This window comes from Protopterus annectens, chromosome 9.part0 (genome assembly GCF_019279795.1).
Source record: "Protopterus annectens isolate FY-2018-M chromosome 9.part0, PAN1.0, whole genome shotgun sequence".
Classification (NCBI taxonomy): domain Eukaryota; kingdom Metazoa; phylum Chordata; order Ceratodontiformes; family Protopteridae; genus Protopterus; species Protopterus annectens.
Genome location: NC_056743.1, coordinates 160,170,195 through 160,197,291, shown reverse-complemented (window position 1 = coordinate 160,197,291; position 27,097 = coordinate 160,170,195). Strand labels below are relative to the sequence as shown.

At 42.8% G+C, this 27,097-nt stretch overlaps 1 protein-coding gene across 4 annotated transcripts in view; it reads left to right on the top strand.

Moving 5' to 3' along the window:
• ARFGAP2 (ADP ribosylation factor GTPase activating protein 2) overlaps window positions 1–27,097 on the top strand; it is a 722,347-nt gene that overhangs the window by 257,722 nt on the left and 437,528 nt on the right. The window lies entirely within an intron of this gene.

The window sequence follows — 27,097 nt, the reverse complement described above, 5'->3', positions numbered from 1 at the left end:
CGTTCTGAGAAGGTTCATTTTTGGTTCTGTCTACTTCTGTGTTTCCTGGGCAGTCTGATTTTGAGGTGGTGGAGAGAATCCTCTTTAAGTTTGGAGAACAGACACCTTTGGCCACTTTGGATTAGGCATCATTGCCTAGTTCTGTTTTGTGTCCTGAGCCTGGGTCATCCCTTCCACTGGGACAACCAACCCGATCAAGCCTTCAGCCAACCCATCAGGGCATTATTATTTCTTCCATTACTTCCTTAGAATATCCCACTGAGGAAGTCACTCGTAAAAGAATGTGCAAAAAGAGATACTTAAATTCCCCACAGGAATATCTCACCGAGGACACTTTTTGATGAGGGTGAGGGGTCCCCCAGATCACCACCTGATGATGTCTCCTTTGGAGACATTCTGGAGTTCCATAAAGAGGTGGTTGGATGTTCTTCGTGTTTCACTGTTGCAGTCATTACATTTGGGTTATCTGCTTGCAGTAGCCCTCAGTTGGACTGATTAACAAAGTCTTGGGTCCTACGTCAGTTGCTGTGTCTTCTTCCATGACACAGGTCGTCAGAGGTATAAAACATGTAGCCGACGTCATTACATCAGTCTTTTTTGCTGTGCGGTGCCCAAAGCAGAAGCAGTTTGCAAGTGCTGGTCGGCCTACTCCTAAAATTTTCATTTTCGAGTTTTAGAACCGAAGTCTTCAACTAAAAGCTAAGTACCCCGTTGTGGAAACGTTTTCTTGCTCTAAATCGATGTCAGTAAAAGTAAATAATTGCATTTCTTGTGGAAAGCAAATACCTCATAAAGATTTTCATTCGTACTGTATTCCTTTCCTAGGCCCTGACCGCGACATACCTCGCTGTCGGTTTTGTGCCTTATTTAAACCACGACCTATCAGTCGTCTGTATATTTGCGCTTCTAATTTTTTTTGGTGCTCAGTTCAATTATCCTGATATGTCTTCGGTAAGCCATCCGACTACCGACATTCCGAAAAAATGCAAAGATAAAGACAGAGACAGGCCGCCCAGTTCGCCGGTGCTCAATGAGGTGCTTTTGTAGCCCCCGATACCCGCTACTTCAGATTCGCAGGCCTCTACTGAGACCCATTCGGAGTCCGGTATGCCACGAGATGCTTCAACTGTGGAACCTGTGGATGTCTGTACCTTGGATGGGTCCAGAGCCACTGTGCAGTCATCGGCTTCTGAGGGTGTATTCAGGCCTACTGACTTGCATATTAAACTGGCGCCATCTTCTTCTTCAAAGCCTAAAACTCAAACCATGCCTAGAAAACTGACACCCAGACCGCATGTTTAGGCCTCTATGCCTAAAGAACAATTGATAAGAATGAAAGACCTCATTACTTTAATCAGGGGAAGCCAACCTTCCCCCTCTAAGAGACTTAGGACTGAGTTTGCTTATGATACTTCTGACCAGGATTCTGAGTTTGCTTATGATACTTCTGACCAGGATTCTGAAATTTCTGTTTCCTCTGATGACCAGGATTTACCCTTATCTACCTATGAGGATTCTGATGCTGAGAACTCTATTCCCTCTGCCCCCCCCCCAGAGGATTTCTCTTTTGGTGAAACCTTGCATACTCTCAGGGAACTTTTTCATTGGGAAAGTCAGGATTTCTCTGATTCTAAAAAGAGGCTTAGGGATTTCTTACTCCTGCCCCAGCACAGGCCTTTAGCTATACCTCCTGTACTGGACATTGTTGATGATGCCTTTTCGGAATCTAGTGTGGCCCCTGACACTCTACCTGCTGCTGCCAGAAAACCTGATAGATATTACAGGGTTCCTGACTCTCACAAGTTCCTTTTCAAAAATCCTACTGCTGATCCTGAAACCATTTCACAGGGTCCCAAGGGCATTAAAGCTACTACTGCCCAAATTCCTACCCCCTCTGATAGAGACTCCAGGGTGCTGGATAGATGGGATAAGAAGGTATACACTTCTGAAACTGGCAATCCAAGGCCCTAATGGCCAAAGTTGCAGATGTTAAAGTATCAGCTGCATATTATTGGATTGCTTAAACAGAAAATGATGTTGATTCCTGATTGTGCTGAAAATAAGGATTTACAGGATTTTATGCATTCTGCTGAACATGTTGGTAAACATACATTGCAATGTGGTTTTGATTCACTAGAGGCATCTTGCAAGGCTGCAGTAACTGGGTCTGTACTTAGAAGGCATGCTTGGCTTAAGGAGCAATCCTTGCCAGATCATGTTAAAGCTTAACTACTGGATGCTTTCTTAAATCAGGGCCACCTGTTTGGCAACAAGACAGAAGAAGTTCTTAAAAAGATGGAGGAAAAAGCTAAATCTATGCAAACTGTTAAAGATGTTTTACAAGTACAACCTCCAAGATTTAGTAGGCATTGGCCTTCTAAGAATTGGTCCTTTTCTGCCTCTTCCAGACCTTCTCATTCCAAACCCAGATCTAGCAGAGCACCCAGGCTTCAGTCCCACGGGACACACAGGACTAAGCAGTGGGGGGGGCCTCCCCTTCCAAATTTGGGAGTAATAAAACTCCCCGCTATGGTAAACTGTCTCAATGACTTCTTTTTAAAACTTCCAAGCACTTCTCAACTGACTGCCCCTTTGGGGAGAAAGATTGCACTTCATGCAAAGAACTGGGGACTCATTACCCAGGACAAATAGGTTTTAAATATAGTGTCCCAAGGATACAGATTTCACTTCCAGACGTCACCAACTCCAAGCGGTTGGCCAGATCTACCTCCAAAACAGTGGGCAGAGGCCCAAAAGCAAGTACTCTCTCTCTTAAGCATAGGGGCTATTCAGTTGGTACCAGAAGAGAAAAAGGGACAAGGGTTGTATGTGAGATTTTTCCTAGTACCCAGAAAAGACAATTCATGGCATCCTATCCTGGACCTGCCTACTCTAAACACCTTAACTCAAGATGCGGACTCTTCACCAGTTGCTTCCTATGCTAAGCAAAGATGCCTGGTTGGCAACACTAAATTTAAAGGAAGCATACCTGCACATCCCAATCAGGGAATCTTGCAGAAGATACCTACGCTGCAAAGCAGGCTACATACACTATCAGTTCTCTGCACTGCCCTTTGGCTTATCTACTGTGCCCAGGGTATTCACAAAGTGCCTAGGTCCAGTCATTTGCATTTTGCAGGCAAAGAAATATTCAGATATACCCATACCTGGATGATTGTCTAATTCAGACAGAAAGCCAGGACATACTATTAAATCATCTGGCATTTGTAAAGAAACTTTTAACCTCACTGGGGTACACCATAAAGGAAAAGAAATTGCATCTAGTACCCTGTCAAGTTGTATTCCTGGGAGCAAGCTTGAACACAAATTCCCAGATGGCCTACCTCATGCTAGAGAAACAAGTTTATCTGACAGCCTTCTTCAAATTACTGGCCACAAAGACCCAGTTAACTGCAAGGAAAATACTGCAAGCTCTGGGGTTCATGGCCTCTTGCATCATACTAATTCCATATGCAAAACTGCATATGAGGAAACTACAATGGTATCTAAAAAGCCTATGGTATCAGCATTCTCAGGACCTGGAAGCAGTGATTCCTATCATCCCTTGTATAAAGACAGAATTCCTTTTGTGGGCAGAGGCCTGCTACCTCAACAAGAGACTGACATTCACTCTATCTCCTGCCGTCCAAACACTAACAGACGAATCAGACTATGCATTGGGGGGCTCACTTGGCAGGGCATTGCATTCATGGCAAATGGAACCAGAGTCAAATGCCCCTGCATATCAATCAAAAAGAAATGTTAGCTGTACAGAATGCTCTGACAGCCTTCAAGGACCACATCCTTTCAGGACAATTATTGGCAAAAACACAACACCACTGTTGTGGTACATAAACAAGCAGGGGGGACTCACTCACTCATACTCCCTCTGCAGACTAGCCATGGCTCTGTGAAACACAGCCTTGTGCTACCAAGTGCACCTACAGGCTCAAATCCTGCCAGGCAAGCTAAACTCACTGGCAGACGACCTAAGCAGAAATCTGATGGACCCACACGAGTGGAAACTGGAACCAACGATATTCAACATGTTGAGAAACAAATTGGGGAGCCCAGAGATAGACCTGTTTGCCTCCCCTCAGAACTACCAATTGGACAAATTCTGCACAAGGACTCTGCACAGACAAGCTTGGAAAGTGGATGCCCTGTCCTTCACCTGGGAAAACCTCTCAGTTTATGCCTTTTCCCCTCTGCCTCTCCTCTTCAAAGTTCTACTAAAGATAAACGGGACAAACCAAGGACAATACTCCTTGCAGCAGACTGGCCACGCCAACACTGATACCCCCTCTTGCTCAGTATGTCACTGCTGGAACCATGGCACCTGCCTCTGACCCCTTATCTGCTGTCTCAGCAGGAGAGCCAGATTCTGCACCCCCAGCTTCAAACCCTGAACCTTGCAGCCTGGCTAATTACCTGAGCTCTCCATTACCGTCCCTCAGTAAGCAAGTGCTGGATGTTATTCTGGAGGCAAGGAGGCCTCGTGCTAGAAAATCCTATGCTGAAAAGTGGAAAAGATTCTTTTTCTGGAGCTAAACTCAGGGGATGGGCACAATAGTGCCCAGTGTACACATATTCTTCAATACTTAACAGAGATGCTTCACAAGGGCCTTTCCTTCTCTTCTATTAAAATTCATGCCTCTGACATTTCAGAACATTATAATATGGAACCACCCGGTTCGATTCTCGGCTGGGTTGCCTGCTGTGCAGAGTCTGCATGTCCTCCCTGTGGTCGCGTGGGTTTCCTCCGTGTGCTCCGGTTTCTTCCCACATCCCAAAGACATGCTGTAGGTGGATTGGACACTCTAAATTGGCCCTAGGTGTGAGTGTGTGCATGTGTGTGCCTTCTGTGGAAGGTTGGGCGCTGGGCTGGCAACTCGACACTGTAAAACTCCACTGCCAATCCTGAGCGGACAGGTGATCCGCTGTGGTGACCCCTAACTGGGAAAAAGCCGAAAGAAGAAGAAGATAATACAGAACCACCCCTTTTTTCTCATCCACTGCTGAAGCAATTCCTCAGAGGGGCAAAAAATTTAAGATCACCCAGGAGAGCCCCTACTCCAGCCTGGGACCTTAACTTTGTATTGGAAAAGCTCACTCTACCTCCCTTTGAGCCAGCTGCAACTGCAGAGTTGAAATTCCTTTCTTGGAAAACAGCTTTCCTTCTAGCCATCACTTCAGCAAGAAGAGTGTCTGAATTACAGGCCCTCATGGCAGTGGAGCCCTTCATCATCTTCCATGCCGACAGGGTGTCCCTCAGGACCAATCCTTCCTTTATGTCCAAAGTGGTGTCCAGTGTGGCCCTTAATCGGTCCATTCATTTGCCAACCTTCTTTTCTAATCCACAGAACAAAGGAGAACGAATACTGCACTCTTTGGACGTGCACAGACAACTTAAGATTTTATTTGGACAGAACTAAGCCTTTCAGAAAAACTGAACAGCTGCTAGTTGCCTTTGCTGCAGGGGCAGAGGGGAAGGCCATTTCCAAGCAAACCATTTCTAAATGGATAGACCATTGCATTCATTTCTGCTATAAGCACCATGGAAATCCAACTCCACAGGGGATAAGATCACATTCCGTCAGGGCTGCATCTACTTCAGTAGCCTTTCTCAGAGGTGTTCCTACCAGGGACATCCTAAAAGCTGCTACCTGGAGTTCTGTTCATACCTTCACCAAGCGTTGCCACTTGCCTATTTTCTCTAAATCCAGAGCTGGTTTTGCCACTGCAGTCTTGCAGGGCCTAATAGCTGGTCCTAATGCTCTCCAATTGCCTTCTCCCTTCCTTAGCTTTGGAAATCTACCCAAATGTAATGACTGCAACAGTGAAAGACGAAGAACATAGTAGAGTTGTGTACACTTACCATAAATGTAGATGTTGAGTGTATTCACTGTTGCAGTCCTGGTTACCCTCCCTCCAGCCCCGTTTCTTCTATTTGCTATACCTGTCTTCTTGTTTACTGTAGTTAAGTTTTCTGGTGTATTTGCTTATAATTGGAGGTTTAATTTGTATATAATTGCTTCTCATTATGGGGGCGTCTGACATCTGGGGAAAGAGAAACTGATGTAATGGCATTGGCTGCATGCTTTATACCCCTGACTACCTGGCGTCATGGAAGAAGAGACAGCAATCGACGCAGGACCCAAGACTTTGATAATCAGGCCAGCTGAGGGCTACCTGCAAGCAGATAACCCAAATGTAATGACTGCAACAGTGAATATACTCTTAACATGTACATTTATGGTAAGTGTACACAACTGTACTTTTCCCTTCCTCTGGCCTCGTCTTGTATATCCACTCTGAATTCTGCATCCAACTCCAAGCTTTCTGTCTCATCTGACAGGCATGATTTACCTGGAAGTATCAGGCCTCAAGTTGACTGCATGGTTTATCCAGTTCCACTGTTTGGTAGACACCCCCCCCCCCCCAATCTGTCGCATTTTATCTTCCCGTAAGGCTTCTACTGGAAAGATTTACAAAAGTAAATGGAAAAGGTTTGTTCTTTGGGCTCCAAGCAAAAATTTAAACCCCTTTTCAGCACCAATCTTAAATATACTTTACTTTTTCACTACAATTTTCAGTGAAGGGGCTAGTTTCTCAACTATTAAAGTTCAGTTTGCAGCCATTTCCAAATGTCTTCTGGACGTAAATAACTGTTGCTTCCTCTAAAGTTTGCAAAGCTTTCCTCAAGTGGACTTTTATACTTGGACCCCCCCCCCATTAAAATATCCTACTCCTTCAGATTTAAGTATTATGCTTCAGGCCTTGTCTCAGCCACTCTTTGAACCTTTGGCCAAAGCTGATCTTTAATTTTTTCCTTGGAAGACCATATTCCTACTGGCTATTACTTCAACCAGTAGAGTAACTGAACTCCAGGCTGTGTCTTCAAAACACCCTTATCTAATTTTTCACAAGGGCAGTGTGTCTTTACAAACTAATCCATCTTTTCTACTTAAGGCAACTTCTGAATCCAATATTAACTAAGCCATTAATCTCCCAGTTTTTTCCAAACTTCTCAAAGGAGAGTATATGTTACGTCTGTTGGATTTGCATAGACAACTTTGTTTCTACCGTCACATAACCAAAGACTTAAAATCTGAACAATTCTTTCCTTTTCTGCTACCAAATTAGGCAAATCAGTATCTTAAGTTACTTTGGCTAAATGGTTAATTGATTGTATTATCTTTGTCTATGGAAAATTAGGTTTGCCCTAACCAAAACCTCCTGGAGTCCATTCCACTAGGTCTGTGGTGGTTTCTTCACCTTTTTGGTCTAGAGTATCCTTGGATGATGATTGTGCGGGTGCAATATGGGCTAATCCTCGTACCTTTATTGCTCATTACAAATTGGATCTGGTCTCTAGGGGCAGAGCAGCCTTTGGCCTGGTGGTGCTCTGGAATATCCTTCCTTAGGGTCGCTCCTGGGGTTGTGGTAGCTGGGGACTCTGCCCCATCAGTTGAGAAGTGAATGAAAATATCATTGGATTAAAAAGTTATGTACTCACCATAATATTCCATCTGTGTTTTCCATTTTCATTCGTCACCTCCCAACCTCCTACTCCCTTCTGTATTTTCTTCTGGAGAGATTGAAGAGTGCTGTTACTACCTCTCTTCCTTGTTTGAGCTGCAGCTTCCTTTTTCATGTTCTTCCACTTTCTTGATATATCGGGGGGGGGGGGGGCATACAATTCTTGTTGCTCTGTAAAGTTGTTTTAGTAATTGTTGAATACTGTTCTGTTTTGCTTAAACGTTTTTGATTAGTTCCACATTGGGGTGTTATGTTTACCACAACATTTAAGAAATGTATCTGTATACCAAACATATCATCCCGCAGCACTCTGTGTCCCTGTATTATTTAAGAGCAGAGTAGTTTGGTACCTTTGTGAGATTTGTAAGTGTTTCACCTGTAATACTTGTGAGAAAAAGGATAAGTGAAAAGAATTTTAAATGGGAGGCTTGTGTTGGCTGCCAGTGGAGTCTTTGTAAACGACTCTGACCTTGAAGGCTGAGCTAATAAGTACTGAGAAAGTTCTCCCTAGTATAAGAAGAAACAAAATCACAAGATGAATAAGTATAGACAGATCTCTCCAGGTTCTCAATTTCAGTAGCCTAATATAGTGATGTACATTCTAGTAATGTGCTTCTTTTTTTTTTTTCAATAATCATTTTTATTGTTTTGCAAAACCATTATACATTTCACACACTATTTACATTATGTACAATATTGCTTCCAATGTTTTAGTTCCATTTTGAATTTCCCTATAATACATTAAGAATAAATATCATTTTAACCAAGTACAGGAAAATAAAATCACAAAAAATTAAACATAAAAACATCTACAATAGACAATTATAAACCAACTCAAGCCAATAATTTGTATTATTTCTACATTTTCTATCTAATCCAAGAATGTGTTGGTACACATACATAATGTCCTGACGGAAAGTGGATAGGAACCGCTATGCCAAAATAATATTAAAGATTTGTTCCCAAATTTTTATGCTGTTTATACTTTTCTTATTATTTCTAATTAACAATTTGTGCGTTAATATATGCTTAATCGCTAACAGCCTGAAATTTTGCCACGACACCTGTGCTGGGTTCAACCAATTTGTGGCTATATATAATTTCATTAGTAAACTAATATTCATAATTACAATCTTTTTTTGTTTTGTCCAAATTCTCCGGTGGAATATGTAGAATCAGAAATTCCCAGGAGAGTGTTGAGTTTTGGTAACCCATTTTTTGTAGTTGTAACTTTAAAGAATTCCATAATTTATAAATGCACTTGCAACTCCAGAACATGTGTAACAGGTCTGCTGTCTGATCTACACACTGTGGACATTTAGGTGACTTTTTTGAATCAAATTTTTGAAGTATTAGATTGGTATAATATGCATTGTTAAATATCATCAATTGAGTAAAGACCAGTTTTTGAAGTGATACGGATTTTAATGTTAAGTTAAACGCCTCCACTATTTTACTGTCGTCTAGGGATGGCAATTTCTCTCTCCAGTATTTCGATAACAGAATATGATTATTATATTTTCTCTCTTTTGCCATTTTATACGCTGAGGATATATATTTTCTATCTTGTTGCAATGCTTCCCACAGATGACCTGAAATAACTAGTTCCTCTTTTTTAATTACATAACTGGTAAAATAAGTTATGGCCAAATCTTTTAACTGCCTTATTATAATTAAATAAGAGATGGGAAGATTCATCTCTTTTAAGATATCATGTACCGCTACTCCTAGGAAGGGGTATAAATCCCTTACAGTTAATTCCTTAATAAATGGATATTTCTTTAAGTCTATCAGTTGATTACCAATAGTTATATTAGGATTTCCATCAAACGGTTGAAACATCATCATATATTTTAAAAGGTTCAAGGAGGCAAACAGATTTTGAGTCGCCATTGCCCATACCTTGATGTGCTCCATTAACTCATATTTACTCAATGTTTTTATATTCAAAAATGGTACAGCTTTAACATTAATTCCCTTCCCTTTTATATGTTTATAATTTAGCAGTACTAGTAATGTGCTTCTAAATTGCCAGGTAAATTTGTTACTGATGTTTTGCTAGTTGAATTGGTCAGAACTGCTAGTTTAATGTCTCTTGTGGACTGAAAAAGTATCTTGTTTCATGGGCTGGAGACCACAGCCAGCAAGAACCAGGCCTGTTTCCATCACTCCACATAGATTAGTTATGTAATTTCTCTAGAGGTCTTTATAAGAACCCATCCAAAATGTCTGCTGACTCCAGTTCCACTGATTTTTGGTGACAATTGCTTTTTCAGTCGTGCCGTTCTCACCAAACTCTGTCTAATTTTCCTTGTCAGCCCCCATTTCTTTATCTGTCCTTTAAGTGCCAGTGTCATCTTGACAGTTTCGTTAATGACAACTACAGTCTCAACTTTGGGGACATCATTTTCTATTATACCAGCTTTAATGTATGGCCTCAACGTTACCTGTACTGATGGGTCCTTCAGTCTCTGGGTTAGAATTCAGGACTTTGGGTTCAAGATCTGCTCCAGTGTTGTTGGTGTCAGTTTTAAGTGGATCTGTCTTCAGGTCAGTGCCTTCAACACTGGGCCTGGAGGTCGATAGTTTTCACATCTGGGTCAAGCTCATGGTATTTGCCTATCAGTGTCAATGCCACCTTGGCAGACTTCAATCTTTTGCAAGGTCAGGTCCCTCAGCATCTAATTTCGTAATTTTCAGGAAAAGAATAAAATGCTGTTCCTTCACAGAGAGAGAGAGAGAGACTTCTTATTCCAGAATGAGTATCAACATGCAACACCTAATATTTTAATACAAATAAAATCCAGCACAAGTAGACAAAGCAATAAAATCACAGTATAGCAGCAAAAAGTCTTGGTCTTCAAACTAACAAAAGGATAAGCACTTTCAGCAATGCCTTCTTCAGATCCTGTTGGTTAGCAAAACACACCCATTTCTTATTGATTAACTGATCCAATCACATCTTTACCTTAGATTCCTGCCTCTTAACACTGGCTTTAAAAGAAGCTCACCATTAAGTCAAGAGTTCTTGTCTGCTTGGAAGTCTGCAATCCATTTGGTGTCTGCTATTTCAGTTTTGTTCACTATAGCACCTCCTGTAGCACGAACATGGAACGTTTCCATGGATAAAAAGAAGAACTTATGTCCAGGATGTTCCTGTATGTGATGTGCTAATGCATTTGTTTGTACGGCCAGCCTAATGTCACAGTAGTGACATAATATTATTTCTTTAAACTGTCTATTGTTTTTTTCCTATGTAGAATGCTGTGCAGCTATCACATCTAGCTATATACACAATATTCTTCGTATTGCAATCCACGTAGGTCCTCAGTTTGTATTTACGGCCATTTACTGGATGCTTAAAATAGTTATTGCTGTCTGTATAGGGGCATGCCTTGCATCTTTTACAACCTTTTGTTTGAAATTCCAGACTTTGCAGCACACCATTTAGGTTCATAGGTTATTAGGCTAATGACCACTAGGTACTTTACAAGCCTAGCTGTGCACTCCAAACCATGTGGGTCCCACGTATCCTATGAGGGGAGCATGTTAGTAGATAGGTAGCTAAGAATTTGTTGGGGGGGGGTGTTTAGGTAGGATAACACTTCTTATTGATGGCCTCTGCCCATAGTTGATGCTGAGAGGCCAGACCGGGGGTAAATTTACGATTTCCCAGCCAGTTGACAAGGTTTTGTTAGAAAAGGGTAAGGGTTGAACTCTGTTTAACACGGATGGGGAGCCTATTCTATAGTGCAGAAATCCTTTGGAACACGCATCTTTCTCTCCAGCACGTTCCATTTGTCACAAGCAAAGTTCAGAGTCTTGGATCTAGTGTTTCTAGTGCTGTTTGTTTTACACATGTGCAACAGCTCCATCAGGGCTGGGTCTGAGGAAGCCCAATAAGCTAGGTAAAGATCCCCTCTCAGCAACCTGTAGGAGACTGAATAGAGACATTGCCTTTAGGCAATCATTGTAGGACAAAGGGTATTTATGCCTGAAATTATCCTGGTAGGAAGCCTTTGTGGGCATTCCAGCTGTTGCAAGTGTTTGGTTAGATGCATGCTGGTGGGGGCATTGTATTCAGTGATGGGTCTGCTACGAGCCAGGTAGAGTGGTACTATATATCTTCCTTGGACTTTGATGCCATACCCTTGCCTACAAGTTTGGCAACATAAAATGATTTTCTTATCTTTGCTACATGTTGGTCAAAGGCCAGTTTGTTGTCTGCGTATGTTCCCATATCCCTTAATACTGGGTTGACTCTTGGGCATTTTATTGATTGAGTAATTAGCTTGCATTGACAGTTTCTCCAAAGGGCATTATAATGCATGTTTTGGCATTGTGCTTCAGGCCGTGGCTTTGACACCAGTCACTTTTCTGTTTTAAACCCACATGCAAGAGGTTTGTGTCGTTAATAGCTCTCAGTTTACAGCTATCTGTGAACTTGGTGAGCCAGAAGCCTCTAACATTAACCTTGACTTCCGAGAAGTGAATGCCAAAGAGGAGCAGGCCCAGCATGGAGCTCTGGGGTACTTCACTGGTAACTGGTCTGTTTGTGGAGGTGGTCTTACTGACCCTGACTTCTTGGGTCCTGTCTGTGAGCCAGCCGGCAATCCAGCAAGTTATGTGAAACTTGTACCTAGCTCAGAGAGATCTCTTCAGCAATGCCTGAGTTGGGGTATTGTATCAAAAGCATTTGCCACTTCAAAATAAGCTGTACACACTGTTTACTCGCATCCATTGCCTTGGTAACTCTCTCAAAGAGGTCTACCAGGTTAAGTAGGCATGACCTTCCCTTAACAAAGCCAAGTTAGAATGCGTCCAGTGTCTGTAGGTTGTCACTGTCCTTAATTTCATGGCTTTGCATATTAGGTTTGTTAGACTGGTGGGTCTGTAGTTTCCTGGGTCAGTTGATGGTCCAGTGTTGTGGAGGGAAATGACTGCTGCAGTGCAACATTCGCTTGGAACATAGCCTGTTCAAGGCTGAGTGCCTCAGATGATCCTGATAGGTCATGTTTTAGACTGTTCAAGATGCAACCGGAGATATTGTTGGGACTCAAGAAGGTGGTGTTCTTTGCTTTAGAGAGTGCTGCCAGCACCTGGTCACTGCTGATAGCTGGGGGAAATACACTGGAGGGGATTTTACGTGGTGGTGGTGGTGGGGGGGGGGGCAGGTTAAGTTTGAGCTGAATTCATCAGCTAGTAGATTTGCCATGTCACCCTGACTGGTGTAGGTAGTACAGTTCATCACTGGTGTACAGCACACTGCTGTGTTACCTGTAAGGTTGTGGATATAGCTTAAGAAGGCCTTCTGATTGTCCTTAGCCTGCAAGGCTATCCTGACCTCATAGTTGGCCTTGTCGGACTTAGATCTCTTGGTTTCTTGTTTAGTTGTATAAGAAAGCACTTGCCTTTAAGGGAGTTGCTTTTCCTGATTTTTCTTTTATTATTTACCCTGTTAAGGTGAAAGTTCCATCAGTGGGGTTTGTTTTTAGTATGTGTTTTGGGTTTATTTCTGGTAGATACGGCAGCCCCTGTGCAGCAATTCACATTTGTATAGTGACTCTGTGAATAATTCTGTATAGGTAGCTGTGGTCTCAGGGTTGGAGGGAGCCTTGAATTTTGGCATGCTGTCATTTAATAGGATGTAGTGTGGCTTTGAATAGTTAACTATTACTGGTTTAGCTGGATTTTCTGGGTTGATTTTTTTTTACTTCAAGTGAGACATGTTTGTGATCCAACCTCAGTAGTGAGGATGTGACTGGGGGGGGGGGGGGCAGAGGTGGGTGCAAAGCTCTTCCATGTTAATGAGTATGTTTGATCCTGTGGTTAAAGTGTGCACTGTCTATTGCAGGGCTTATGTGTTAATGAAGTCCAGGAAATGATGTGCCTGTGAGTTTGAGGCAGTGTACATTTCAAAGTCTGTAGAGAGGTAGTTGGTCACCCATGAATAGGCTGTTTGGTTGAGTGGTGAGTGCCTCCAGTAGGGTTTAGGCAAGAGTTGTGAGACTTTGTGACCTGTAGCTAGCCATTATATGGCTATGGACTTTACCTGAGGTGTCTTGCATGTGGATTAGCTCCACGGTATCCTGTTTAACCAACTTGGAGATATGTTTGTTGCTATCCTAGATCAGAATACCTGCACCTTTGGCCCCAGTCTGTGCTGTTGGTCTAAATGTGTGTAAGGCACTGTATCCTTGCACTTCAGGAGTGCTTTCTACGACTTTAAACCAAGTCTCTGTCATGGCACAGGTGTCTCTCTCTTTTCTGCGGAGTGAGGAGGGCTTGAAGGGTGTAGAGTTGAACAAACTACTACCGAACAGTTAAATCCCTGGCTAATTCAGCATTCACAGTCTAGAAAAGCCAACAGACAGAGAAATGACTAGTTTTGCAACAAAATTAAATAAATGCTTTAATAAAATGCTCAAAGCAGCAGTGATAACTGTATAAAGTAAGTGTAAGTGCAGTTAATCAAAAAGATATCCTTATCTTAGCTTGGTTGGCTCGGGATGCATTTCAAACACTGGAAAAGCATTGCAGAGTTGTCTGTAAGTGAACAAAATCTTGCAACTTGTCTGATTTATAGTAGAGAAAAAAAGTTTGTAAACTGACTCCCATGTCGTCTAGGCAATTGACAACTACACTTTGTTTTCTCTTTTCAAGGATACAACATCAACTGTGTTTAGGCATACAAGCAATAACGTAACCAGAGGTTTGGAAGGAAATCAAAGGAGCCATAGTATCTTTCAAACTGGTAGAAACCTAGAGGAAGAATAACTGACAACAAATGGGGAACTGCTGTTCCCCCTCTAGGGGACAGCATTGGAACCCCTGAGACTTTGCCTGGCTGTTTCATTCCCAAGATGGATGGGATTATCTTCTTTTACTTGCAGGTGAGGCTGGTCATCAGACAGTACAACTGGATAAATGGCAGTTATATCCAGGGTCTACACAATTCCATTCCACATACCTCCTTGGCTCCTCCACTGTCTCACCTGCCAGACGCGTCACACAACCAGCAAATGAGTGCAACGAGAAAAAGGTCTTGCACTTTATTCAAAGGGGAGTCATCCAAGAGGTCCCACCAGAAGAGAGAGAATTGCATTTTTACTTCAGGTTCTTGTTGGTACCAAGAAAGAGAGAAGACCTTGAGACAACATTAAACTTGAGCAGACTAACAAATTTTATCACAAAAGAAACCTTTTGGATGATGGTGCAGCCCGGTCTCTTGTATGTCAGAATAGGCTGTATGTGCTCTTTAGTTCTTCAAGACATCTGCTTCCACATCAGGATTACCAAGGAGTTCAGGGGTTTCTACACTTCTGTGTAGGAGTTGGCCATTGCCAGTTGCAGACTCTGCTGTTTGTCACTTAAGCCCCTGCTTGTTTCACTGCAACCGGATATGCATCTGGCAAAATTAAGGTTGTAAGGGATGAAGGTGTTTCTGTACCTGGGCAACTAGTTCTTGGTCTCTCTCTAATGGAAGAGGTTGATAACTGTTTGTTTGGTAAGTCTCTTCTTAGTTTCGGTCATTGGGGATTATAGTGAACAATGTGGAGTTCCAGTTGCAGCTCTCTCAGATGCTGACTTTTGTAGGCTACACCTTAGACAATGCTGAGCAAAGCTTGTCTTCACACCGACAGGATCTTTTCATTAGAAAAACTGCTGTCGTGAATTGTTTAGTTCCTGCCAGTAAGTCTTCACGTACTTAAAAACCTTGGGATTGAAAGTGGCTGCAGGGTTACATTGTTGAAAGTTCAGTGGCCCTAGGTTATATATCCAGAAAACCTTTAGGCCAACATTTCCAAAGCTTGCAGATCGCATCTCATGTGGTGGCTTCACACTCTAAACTTAACTCTGGGCACTCTATTCCAAGTCCCACCCCATCAATGACAATCTACTTAAATGCTGTTGCCCTAGGGTGAGGGCACTGGGGCAGTTTTTTTAAGCTGTGTTGGTCATAATTGCCGACCAGTGTGCATACAAGTCATGGCTGATGAGATCAGTTCCCACTCTTCAAGTCTTTCAAAATTCCCGCACAGAGTGCGATAACCATTCACAAACAAAGGAGAACTTATTTCTCCTCTCTCTCTCGAAGCACTGAAGTCATGGGAATGGGTTATTCAACAGACCACTTTCTGATTGCGGGCCATGTGTGTCAGAAAGCAAGATTGTACGTGATCAGTCTATCCCTTCAAACACCAGGACTTATTGCTGCAGATGACATTTCCTCTGCTCCTTCAGAGCTTTTCCAAAGCTTGAGCTCTTCCCTTGCTGCCATAATGCAATACACTTCTCTGTCCTCTGCTTATCTTATTTATTAATGGAAAGCATCCCAGGCAACACTTTTTTTCTTTCTTTGAGAAAATCATCTGATCTGATGTCTTCTCCATCCATCTCAATCCTGATATACTCACGTACAGTAGTGGATTATTGCTATTATGCAATTAAATTGTTTAACTTATGTATTCTGTTTGTATAAAGGCACTTCAGTCTAGGGAAGAGTATGCAGAATAAGACTCGTACTGCACATGCATGTATTATTTGCATTCCGAAGCTTGCACAGTACATCACTGCAGTGCAGAAGTAGCTAGAAAAAATAATGCATCTGTGTGTGTGTCTGTGTGTGTCTGTTTTTTTTTTTAATATAAAAAAATGAGATTTACAAGGGACAGCAGAATTATGGAAGGAAAATCAGGTAGGTTTCTGTTTAGTTTTGCAGAACATACCTGATTTTTCTGATCGGAGCTGGATACTAGTCTCTCACTGTAGGGACCCAGCAGCCTCTAGATGTACAGAATATTCTGGAAGCTCTGTCTACAATGCTGTCTATAACATGTCCATGAGACTGCTGTCAAACACTGCAGATGGTACGACCTGCACTGTAGGCACTTGCATCTCCATACACCGCCACACCTGGATGCACTTGTGCAATTTTGCAGACTGTTTCACTGCTTTTAGCAGTGCCCCATCTGATGAATCCTCTCTCTTTGGTCTGAAGGTGACTCGCCAGGACTGAACAAGACAGGAAGATGCAATTTGTCATCGGAGTTCATTTCTCCACCCATCAGAGGTCCCTCACTACCTGGAAATATCTTTTCTTTTGAAAGTCACTGCAGTCTTTTCAGGATGCTGCTTCTGGTGGTTTCCCTCGAGCAGAAAGACTTTAATGGATGTTGCACAAAGGACAGAGGCAGTCCACAGAATCAAGGCTTATGTGGACCTTTTTTGGGAATCTCTTTCAGTGCTCCTGATGGGTTTGCTGGACTGCCCCTCTCTGGAGGCAGTTGGGGGGGGGGGGCACTTTTCTCTCTGCCTTGAAGCTTGTGAGACAATCACTTTGGATGCCTGGATATTGAGAGTCATTTCCAGAGGTTGTACAGTTCCCTTTTTATTCACCCCAAAGAAGAAGAAAATCTCCTTCCCACTGTTCCACTCTGTCAGAGAAGGCAAGCATCAGCAGAGATAAAGAAGCTGCTTCTCAACAGTCATCTTAGAGGTCCCACCAGACCAAAGATAATCCAGAATCTAGTCAAAATTCTTTTTAGTACCAAAGAAGAACACTGACCTCAGACCCATCTTGGATCCCGGTGATTTAAATCAGTACATCAAGCATACCAAGTTCGAAATGGTCACTGTGCAACCATCAATCCTCTGAGGAAGGATGACCAGATGTGCTCAGTGGACCTCATGGATGCCTACTATCGCATAAATATAGACAGGCAGTCAAAGATGTTCTTTTTGTTTCACCAGCTTGGGGCCAATTGTAGCCTGTTTTGAGTGCTGCTCTTTGGTTTCACCATGGCCCCAGTAGTTGCAGCCTGGCTGTGGTTGCAAGGGTTTCAGGTCTTTGTACCTGGATGACTGGCTTCTGACAACATCCATGAAGGTATCCTTAATCAAAGCCAGGGACAACTTTGAGCATCCATGAAGGTATCCTTAATCAAAGCCAGGGACTACTTTGTGTCTGTCCTTGGCCATTATGGTTAACTACAACTAGCCCAATTTAGATCCAGTTCAGTTGACGGTAGTTCATAGGTTGACATCTGGCTACAGATAGACCAGGTCTATATTAGAACATCGAAGTTTCAAAACTTTGAATGTTCTAATATCGACCCCTATTCAGCGAACGCTGACAATATCGAACATGCAGAACTGCAAATTTTTTCCTAGGGAAAAAATTAGTTTTTCCGAAACAGACACACAACACAAGCACACCAAACAAACACAATCCACACACATGCACCTAAAATCTTACATCTAACCCTACACTAAACTGTACATACACCACTGACTGTCCACTTACCTTAACCCTAAGGTCCGTCACTATCGCACACTCACCTAACCCACCCTAACCCTCACGTACACACAATTGCACACATACCTAACCCGCGCCCTAACCCTAACTCACCTAACCTGCTCCCAATCGCACACTTACCTGAACCAGACCTGTAACTTTCCACCACAGCGCTGAAAATAGAGAAGTGACAGAAACGGACAACCAAATTCTTTCCTTAGGAAAAAATTTGGTTTTCTGTAGCTTTGCTGTTTTTAGCATTTGCTGAATAGGGGTCGATATTAGAACATTTGAAGTTCTGACACTTCGATGTTCTAATATAGACCCGACAGACCAATTGCCAAACTACTTCCCTCAAGGTTAACATTTCTGCCTTGGTCCTAAGTTATCTGAATCACCCTGCTCTTCATATTCAACTGCTTGGTCTGATGGCTGCATCTGTTTGTCTTGTTTCTTTGGCCAGGTTTCATATATGAGTTGTTCAGTGGACCCTGTCTGTTCATTTGTCAGTATCTCTCTCATCCATGGACTTCCGATACATTTGACCAACACTTGCCGTCAACATATTGTGATGGCTGGAATTTCAAGTCTCAGCAGGTCAACAGTTTATTCTCCCTTATCTTCAGGCTGTGGATACCATGGATGCTTCTCTCTGGGTGGTATTTTGACGGCAAAATATTCAAAGGTACCTGGTGTCAATCAGAAGTCTATCTTTACATCACATCTTGGAGGTGAAAGAGGTCCTCTTAATCTTGCGGGCTTTTCAGGGCTTCCTCCCCAAGAGCGTAATCACCATCCAGTCCAACAGTATGTTAACAAGCAAGGAGGAACCCATTGCTACCCAATGTGGTGAAGGTTTGGCAATGGGTGATGTCCTCTCAGTGGTTTCTAATAGCAATGCACATCCTGGGGAAAATCCAACATTCTAGCAGACAGTTTGAGCAGGAACATCCTCCTGCCTCACAAGTGGTCCCTCATCTCTGAGTTAGTGTCTTTCCAAGCTGTGACCTGTTTGCATCCCTGTCCAACAACAACTGCAGCAGGTTTTTTGTCTTGATCCTTCCAGAGGAACAGTCACCAAGGGAAGCTCTACTGCATGCTTGGCCCCTGGGTTTCCTAAATGTCTACCCACCAACCCCATTGATCATTAAAATTTCTCTGGAAGGTAGTCTGCTGCAGAGTTACCATGATCCTCATAGCTCGCTGTCTCGCACGCTCTGTCTCTCTCTCTCTGTTGGCAGAAACAGGTTCCCCTTTCTGTGGCCTCATCTACTGCACTCTGCCTGGGTCTTCAACCGTATCACATGGCTAATTTCTTGCCTCCTAGGCCAACCTCAGCCGAATCTTCAGTCCAGCTAATTGACACTTGGTTCCTCCAGTTCTGTCAAGCAATCTAAGGCTTTCAGAAAGGGTTGGTCAGATACTCTCCTTTTCCCAAAAACCTTCCATTAGGCAGAAGAATGCAAGTATACAGAAAATGTTCTATTTGGGCCTCATTCTAGGGCCTAGACCCTTTTCTACCCCCTTGGATGAGATTCTTGATTTTTTTTTTTTTTTTTTTTTGGAGTGGATTTTTCACTCTGGTCCAGATTATTCAACTGTTGCCATTTGCAGCCTTGAAACTTTCTAAAGCTTTCCTGAAAGGTACTTTTCTACTCAGACTCAAGTGCAAGATCCAGTTCCTTCCTGAGATCTCAATTTACTGTTATAAATGCTCATTAATCTCCCCCCTTGAGCCTTTCTGTAAAACTCTTCTCATGGAAAACACTCTTCTTGGTGGCCATTACTTCAGTGATAATGGTTTCAGAGCTTCAGGCCTCATCTTCCATTCCCCATGATCGAGTATTCCATAAGGGTAGAATTATCCTTAAGACCAACTCTTTTTTAAGGTTGCCTCTGAGTTTAATCTAAATCGGTTTCTACATTTACCAGTTTTCTTCCCCTATACCAGTAACGAGGAAGAGTGCTTTCCTCACTGCCCAGCTCTTTGACAGTTGAGATTTTATTTGGATAGGACAAAGAACTTCAGGAAGTCTGGCCATCCATTTGTAGGCTTTTCCAAATCTTGATTGAGCAAACCAGTCTCAAAAGTGACCCTGTCCTGAAGACTCTCTGACTGTATTTCCTTTGCCTGTTCTCTAAAGAGAATTTCCTTACCTAGCAAACCTAAAGCTCATTCCACTAGGGCAGTTGCTACTTCTGTTTTGTTCTTTTTTTCATGGGCCTCCACAGATGACATTTATGCAGCTGCTTCCTGTGTCAACACGTACACACTTGTGCACCATTGCAGACTTTATAAACAGTCTAGAGAGAGAAAGCTTCCTTTTGGCTCCACCATTCTGTGGAATACTCTCTTCTGAAACAACCCTGGGTTGTTACTGGTTGGGGACTCAAACTCACGGGTTGAGGTGGATGGAAAAGACAACTTTGGATATGAAAGCTATGTACTTATTATAATGATAGAGCCATGTTGTCTTCTTTCGTCCATTTCCTCCTACCTTCCCCTTGCAGTGCTGCTTTGGGAAGCCCATATAATGCCGTTGCCCTTTTTCTTGCTTCTCTTATTTGTTTTCTGAGGCCTAGGATTTTCCTAAGTGTTTTGTATCTAGAATAAGGAAAACTAGATCTGAGGAGATGCTGTTAGAAAAGTGCATTATGGATAGAGGAGGCAGAGCTCGAAGATGGAAGATTCTGAAGGTGGCGGGCTTGGATCCAGTATATTCACAGGTTGAGATGGATGGAAGAGAGAATAGAGGTCTGTTACGATAAGTACACAACATAGTCAGTGCTGTTGTGCTTGACATCAGTTTAATTTGATGCAGCTGACTTGATGATGACAACTTTGGGGTCAATGGTTGTGTGAGACGGGCTTTCAGGTTTCAGACGGTGTCAGTGCAGCTGATCAGGTTGTTTGACACCAGCAGGACACCATATACATTGTTTCCATTTGAAACACTTGTCATTTGGGAGATTTGGGGTTGTCATTCTAACAGGGCTTTGTATCAAAAGGCTGCCACAGATCTAGGTAATCTGGCAGTGTTCTTTTTATAAGCATTTAGACTGTGGATTTGCAGAAAATGTAAGTTATTAATCAAAGCTCCATTTAATGGTGTTCTCTTTCAGGCTCCCATATGAATGAAACCTTGCTCAAGAGCAAATGAATGCAAAATGGAACTGTTGGGGTGAAGTTTTTGCTTCTCAGCATGTCTTTGGTAGGAATGAGAAGTGCTAAAAACTTGTGCTTTCACAAATCCCAACAACTATCCTTTCAGTAGTCTTTGGACAGGAATTCCCAATCATGGGAGTTTCTCTGAATGGATGCTGCCCTGCAGAAAAAAGCAGCCTGCAGAATGAGGAATTTTGTAGCCTTCCCCTTGGGAACTAGTCACAGCATCTCTGAGGGACATGCCTAATCACTTTTGGAAGCAGGTGGGGATTAAACCTTTTTGTCTAATATCACAGATGGTCATCAGACAGGACAAGCCTGATCAGGGAAATAATTTCTAGAGGCTTTACAATCCTGTTTGTGTCCTGGTTCACAACCAGTCTCACTTCCTCTCCCAGATTTCCCACCCCGATCAGACCAAGGCAGCCAAATGAGACGTCGTCAACCTCCTCACAGAAAGAGCCATCCAAGAGGTCCCACCAGACAAGAAGATGGACAGAGATTATTCCTGATTTTCTGTATTCCCCATAAAAACGAAGGACCTGAGGCCAATTCTGGGTGTAAATGGCTTCAGTTTATACATGCAGAAAAATTCTGAATGTTAACAGTGCAGTCTTATCTTCCATGCCGTCAACAGGGAGACTGAATGTGTTCTTTGGATCTCCAAGATGACTGCTTGCACACACAAATTGCCAGGACGTGCAGGGAATTCTGCATCTTAGGGTGGGAGCTATTAACTATTCAGTTTCCTTTCATTTGATCTCACCACAGCTCCCAGTATGTTCAGCAGTTTCATGTCAGTTGTGCCAGCTTACTTGAGGTGGCATAGGATCAGTGTTTTCCTGTATCTGGATGATTGGCTCCTATTTTCCCCCACAAAGAAGTCACTGGCTTGAGCAAGGGGCTACTATAATGTTTTCTGCCCTCCAGAATGTCTTTGAACACTGCAAAGTTTGAGTTGGAGCTTTAGCAAGCACAGTATTCATAGGCTGCCAGCTAGACAAAATTCAGAAACAAGTATGCCTCTCTCCAGGCATAGCACATTTCATTCCTATAGTACTGCTGCAGGATCCCAGACCATTGGCAGCATTAGTACTTGAGGCCTTGGGTCTCATGGCAACTGCTATTCATTTGGTTCCCTTTGTGAAGCTCCACATGAGGGTCTCACAGTTTATGCTTAAGCGTTTGGTGGTCTCATTTATTTGACTATGTGACTCAAGTAATGTGGCCCTCAAACGTGTGGTGTTTGGTGGGTTTACCTTCCTAGCCAAGAGAAAGGATACATTTTCACCCCACTCCTCCCCTCCCTACAGTGTCCGTCACTACAGATGCATCAGCTTTGAGGTGGTACAACCTTGTTTGTAGCAGGCAGTCCAAATGACACTGAATGAGCAAAAGGCCTCCGTGTACATAAACATTTTGTAGATGAGAGCAGTTCCTTTTAGGTTCATAGGTACTTACTAGGCTACTGATCTGTGAGGACCTTTAGCAGCCTAGCTATGCATTCCCACTGAGTTTCTAGCTGTAGTAGTTTAGTACCAAACTTGCATGTATTTTGCAGACATTTTGCACAACCCCGGGTGAGATGATCCTTTAGCATGATGTGAAAACACTTTGTATAGTAAATATAAATAACTCTGGAGCAGGTGTTTTACATTATGCCCCTGCCTATAAAGAACCAAGGGTGCCAAACCAGAGGTGAACTTGTGGTTCCCTCGCCATGCATCCAGGTTACTCTTGAATAGAGAGATGTACTTCACTTCACATGGAGAGGAAGGTGGTTCCAGAAATGCAATATTTTCTGTGAGACGTATCTGCCCTTCCAGCATATTCTGTTTAAATTGCAGTAAAGGTTGAGGTGCCAATTGGGTGTTTCTACCACTGTTGGATTTAAGGATTTGTAGAAGGTCTGAATGTATGGGTTTAGTAGAGGTTCTGTATGTGAGGCGGAGATCTTCCATGGTAGTCTGTATGATACTGAGAAGAGGGGCAGGGCTTTCAGGCAGTCTAAGTACATTTTGTTTTTTTTGTGTGTGAAACATTGTGGTCGCTTGAAATGAGTCTGGTGCTTGGACAGGTACATGCCGAATGAGGCATTGTAATCAGTGATTGGTCTAATGAGTGTAGTGTTTAGTAGAATTATCCCCCCTCCCTAGATGTGGCTGTACTATTAAGAAAGACTTCCTAACAATAGTTGATGTGATGGTCAGATGACAGTTTTATTGTCTGCATATGTTCCAAGGTCCCTCAGTACTGGCTTAATTTACAGGATAGTGTTGTCAGTCTAATAGTAGGGGACATATTGTTTGCCAAAAGATACACTTAGGCACTTTTTGGCATTTATTTTCAGATTATGGTTTTGACACCAGCTATTTGTTTTTTGACTGACCTTCCTGAAGGTTTTGTCTTCTGGAGAGTTAATGATGGCACCATGTTTACAGTCGTCAACAAGCTTTGTCAGCCATAAGCCCGCAGTTTCTTCCTTTATCTCTGAGAAGTAGATGCCAACAAAGTGACCCAAACTGAACCCTAGGCTACTCAGTAAGTGACAGGTCTTTTTCTGGAGGTAGATTCATCCATCCTAATTTCTTGAATTCTGTTTGTGAGCCAGTTTACTGTCTAATGAGTACATTTAGCTGGGAAACTATCTATATGGTGCCCGAGTGTGGGATGGTGTTTAATGCCTTAGCAAAGTAACGTCTAGAAAATGTGGTGCGTGTATGTATAGGGATTTATACTTGGCTGGAGAAATTTATTAACTATGCTTGAATGAGGGATACTGACTAATGCCTTTGCAAGGTCCAGGTATACTGTATGAACAGTTTTCCCTCATCTGTTGCTCTGGTAAAGTTAGAAGTAAGTTTATCTGGTAGCAGATTGGCTTTGTCTTCAGGGTTAGAAGTATGTGATTTATAGTTGGCTCAGTACAATTTTGAACATTATTTCTGAGGTTTCTGACATAGCTAAAAAAGGCTTTGTGACTTTTTTTTTTTGCCTGGGCAGCTATTTTTGCCTTGTATATATCTTTGGTTGATTTAATCTGGGTCTGAAGTTCTCTGTTAGCTTTAGTAAGAGTGTCTTTGGCATTTGCAGAATTAATTTGTTTTTACGTGCAGTGAGCTTTTTTCCTTTTAATGTAGAGCTTGTTTGTTAGGGTTGCATTAAATGGTTATTCTTAAACTTTTAGTTGTATGCATTTCATAGGACAGATGCTTCTATGCATTTGTTACATATTTATATAAATTGGTAGAGAGAGATTCCGCATTTCTAGCAGGGTCCTCAGGGCGAAGGTGAAAGTTGAATTTTGCAATGTAAGCACTTGAATTTAATAGATTTGCCTTGATATATTCTCTGAATAATGGAGCATGCTTGCGACTTCATTTGTATGGTGAATATGATTGCATTATGGTCTAGTTTGACTAGGAAGTGTGTTGCAACTGGAGGGGCATGGAGCTATCCCATATTGGTAAGAACCAAGTCTAAGATTTTGTTGCCCTCATTGGATATGAACTTAGCTGGTCCACTGAGATTGCTTTTGTGAGGTGCAGAAATCTCTGGTCCATACATGTTTGGGGGGAGGCAGTGCGTTTCCCTGTGTTAACAGGCTATGGGAATGGTCAGTCAGTTATCACTTTCTGCTAGCAATGCACATCCTTTGTCAAACCAGCTTGTTAGTAGACAGACGCAGCAAGATGCCTTGTGATGCCCTCAGAGTGGTCCCCAAGTCTGATTATGGCGTGGAAGGTATTCTGGATTTGAAGGAAGCCTTGCTGCAACCTGTTTGCATCCCTGACCATCACAAAATGCAACAAATATTCCTTTATCCCCTCCACAGGGTCAGGCACCCTGGGATGCTATTGTCCATCAATATCTAGATTCTCACCCAGGTCTCCTTTCCCATTTGCCTGGCTAGCTTTACCTGTATATCCATTCCCTCAAGTTAGCTGCGTGATTTCTGCAATTCCTTTGATGGCCAGGGACCCTGTATACCCACCTAAATTGGACCACATCCTGAAGTCAGCCCAGATATACAAGGAAAAGTGGATACATTTTTCTGTCACTCAACAAAGGTAGATTCTTTCACATCTTCATTTCTAGCTGTTCTTCAGGTTTTGGTTAACATCTTCATCAAAGGTTCTAGCTTTTTTGACTGTGAGTAGATTTGGCAGCTGTATTTTCACTAAAGATTTAATTCCACATCCATGAAAGTTTGCAAGGCTTTTCTTAGGGGTGCTTTCTTAGAGTGGCTTACAAACCCTGTTCCATTGTGGGACCTCAGTTTTTCTTGTGATCCTGGTCAACCATCAAGGGGTTATTGTGTTCTCTAGTCTTCTACCAGGCCCTGTTGAGTTGTCACTCTGTGTCTTGGAATTTACAAATGTTTGACCCTTCCCCTAACAGGGTTGGGGGGGGGCTACCTACTGTGTGGGGATTGTTGGAAAGGTGCTATAGGGGTATTCTTGGATGGCTGCTGGGCAAAAGAACACGTTATATGATGGTCTACAGAGAGAGCATGCCAGTGGTGGTGAGGAACATTTAAAATCTTGTCTGGTCAAATGACCCCTCCTTAAAAGTGGACTTTCTTCAGTTAAAATTAGGCAAGGAGTGATTACTTTTACTCAGCCCACAGCTTTGGTTTACAGTTCTCTCCTACTGTGAAATCATTCCTCCTATTGTAGAAGAACAGATGCTAGATTGGCTGACTTGTTTGTGACATGTAACATCTGGTGATATTGATTCTGTTGTCATGCTATAGATATGCACAGACTTGATTGATGGGCTCATAAACAACACTTACTCTAATGAAATGTGGGGCATCTGTAGACTAAGCAGCAGTCATGAAGTATTTTATATACAGCCCATAGTTCATATTATGACATTTTGGGGGTATCCTCTTTCAATTTTTTTGTATTGTTTTGCCCCTGTCTGCTGACCAGCAGTTCTCCCCTCAGTAAGTGAATTCTGTGTATGATGAGGGCAGGCAGACTGGCAGCCATGAACATATTTTGTATTTCGTCATCACTCTGTCAAGGAGACCATCTTTATTTTGTGGCTTAATTCCTCCCCTTGGTTGTGATGTGACCACTTATGTTACTGCAAGGGTTGCCTGGCTGCTGTGTTGATGCAGGTGTGCTGCTCCACAAGTGCTGACAAGGGCTACTGTCATTTGTTTGGGTGATCACACCCAAATCTTTCCTGCACTAGATCTCCACCTTCTAGCTGTGGCGCTCTCATTCGAGTAGTAACACGAGCTGGGTGGGAACCACTGTGTATCCCTCCTAGAATAGGTGCACCCATCGACCACCTTGCACTGTCAAGCAGCTTTGTTACAGCTTAAATTGGGGTTACTTGAGTCATAGTCAAGGTTTTATCCCCCATTCACCACTTGCACAAGCTAATATATTTTTTTGGCTTATTGCTTCATATTTATTTTTAGGGAGGCCACGGTGGTGCAGCGGTTCATGTTGCCGCCTCACAGCAAGAGGTTCTCCGGTTCAATCCTCGGCTGAGGTGCTTTCTGTGCGCAGTCTGCATGTCCTTCCTGCGGTCATGTGGGTTTCCTCTGGGTGCTCCGATTTCCTCCCACATCTCAAAGACATGCTGTAGGTGGATTGGATACTCTAAATTTGCCCTAGGTGTGTGTGTGTGCATGTGTGTGCCTTCAGTGGAAGGTTGGGCGTCGGGCTGGCAACTCGACACTGTAAAACTCCACTGCCACTCATGAGCGGACAGGTGATCCGCTGTGGCAACCCCCAACCTGGAAAAGCCGAAAGAAGAAGACGAAGCTTCATATTTATTTTTCTTGTTCTTTTTACCCACTACCACTCTGGTAGACTTACTCCTTTGACACTTTGCTTGGTCCCCGTTGATGTCTTATGTCCATAACCGGCAGCTGTATCTTTTCTACTCCAGTTCTATATGCACCATACCTAGCCACAATCCTGTGCCTGACTCTGCTCGTCTTATTTTTGTAGTCGGTCAGGTGTAGCCCAGTTTAATGTCTCTGAAACAACTGAAGTGGAGTAGTTTAAAGAGTCAGTGTTTTCAGGTAATGAGGCAGTGTAGGTTGCCTCTTGCATGATGCCGTTTCC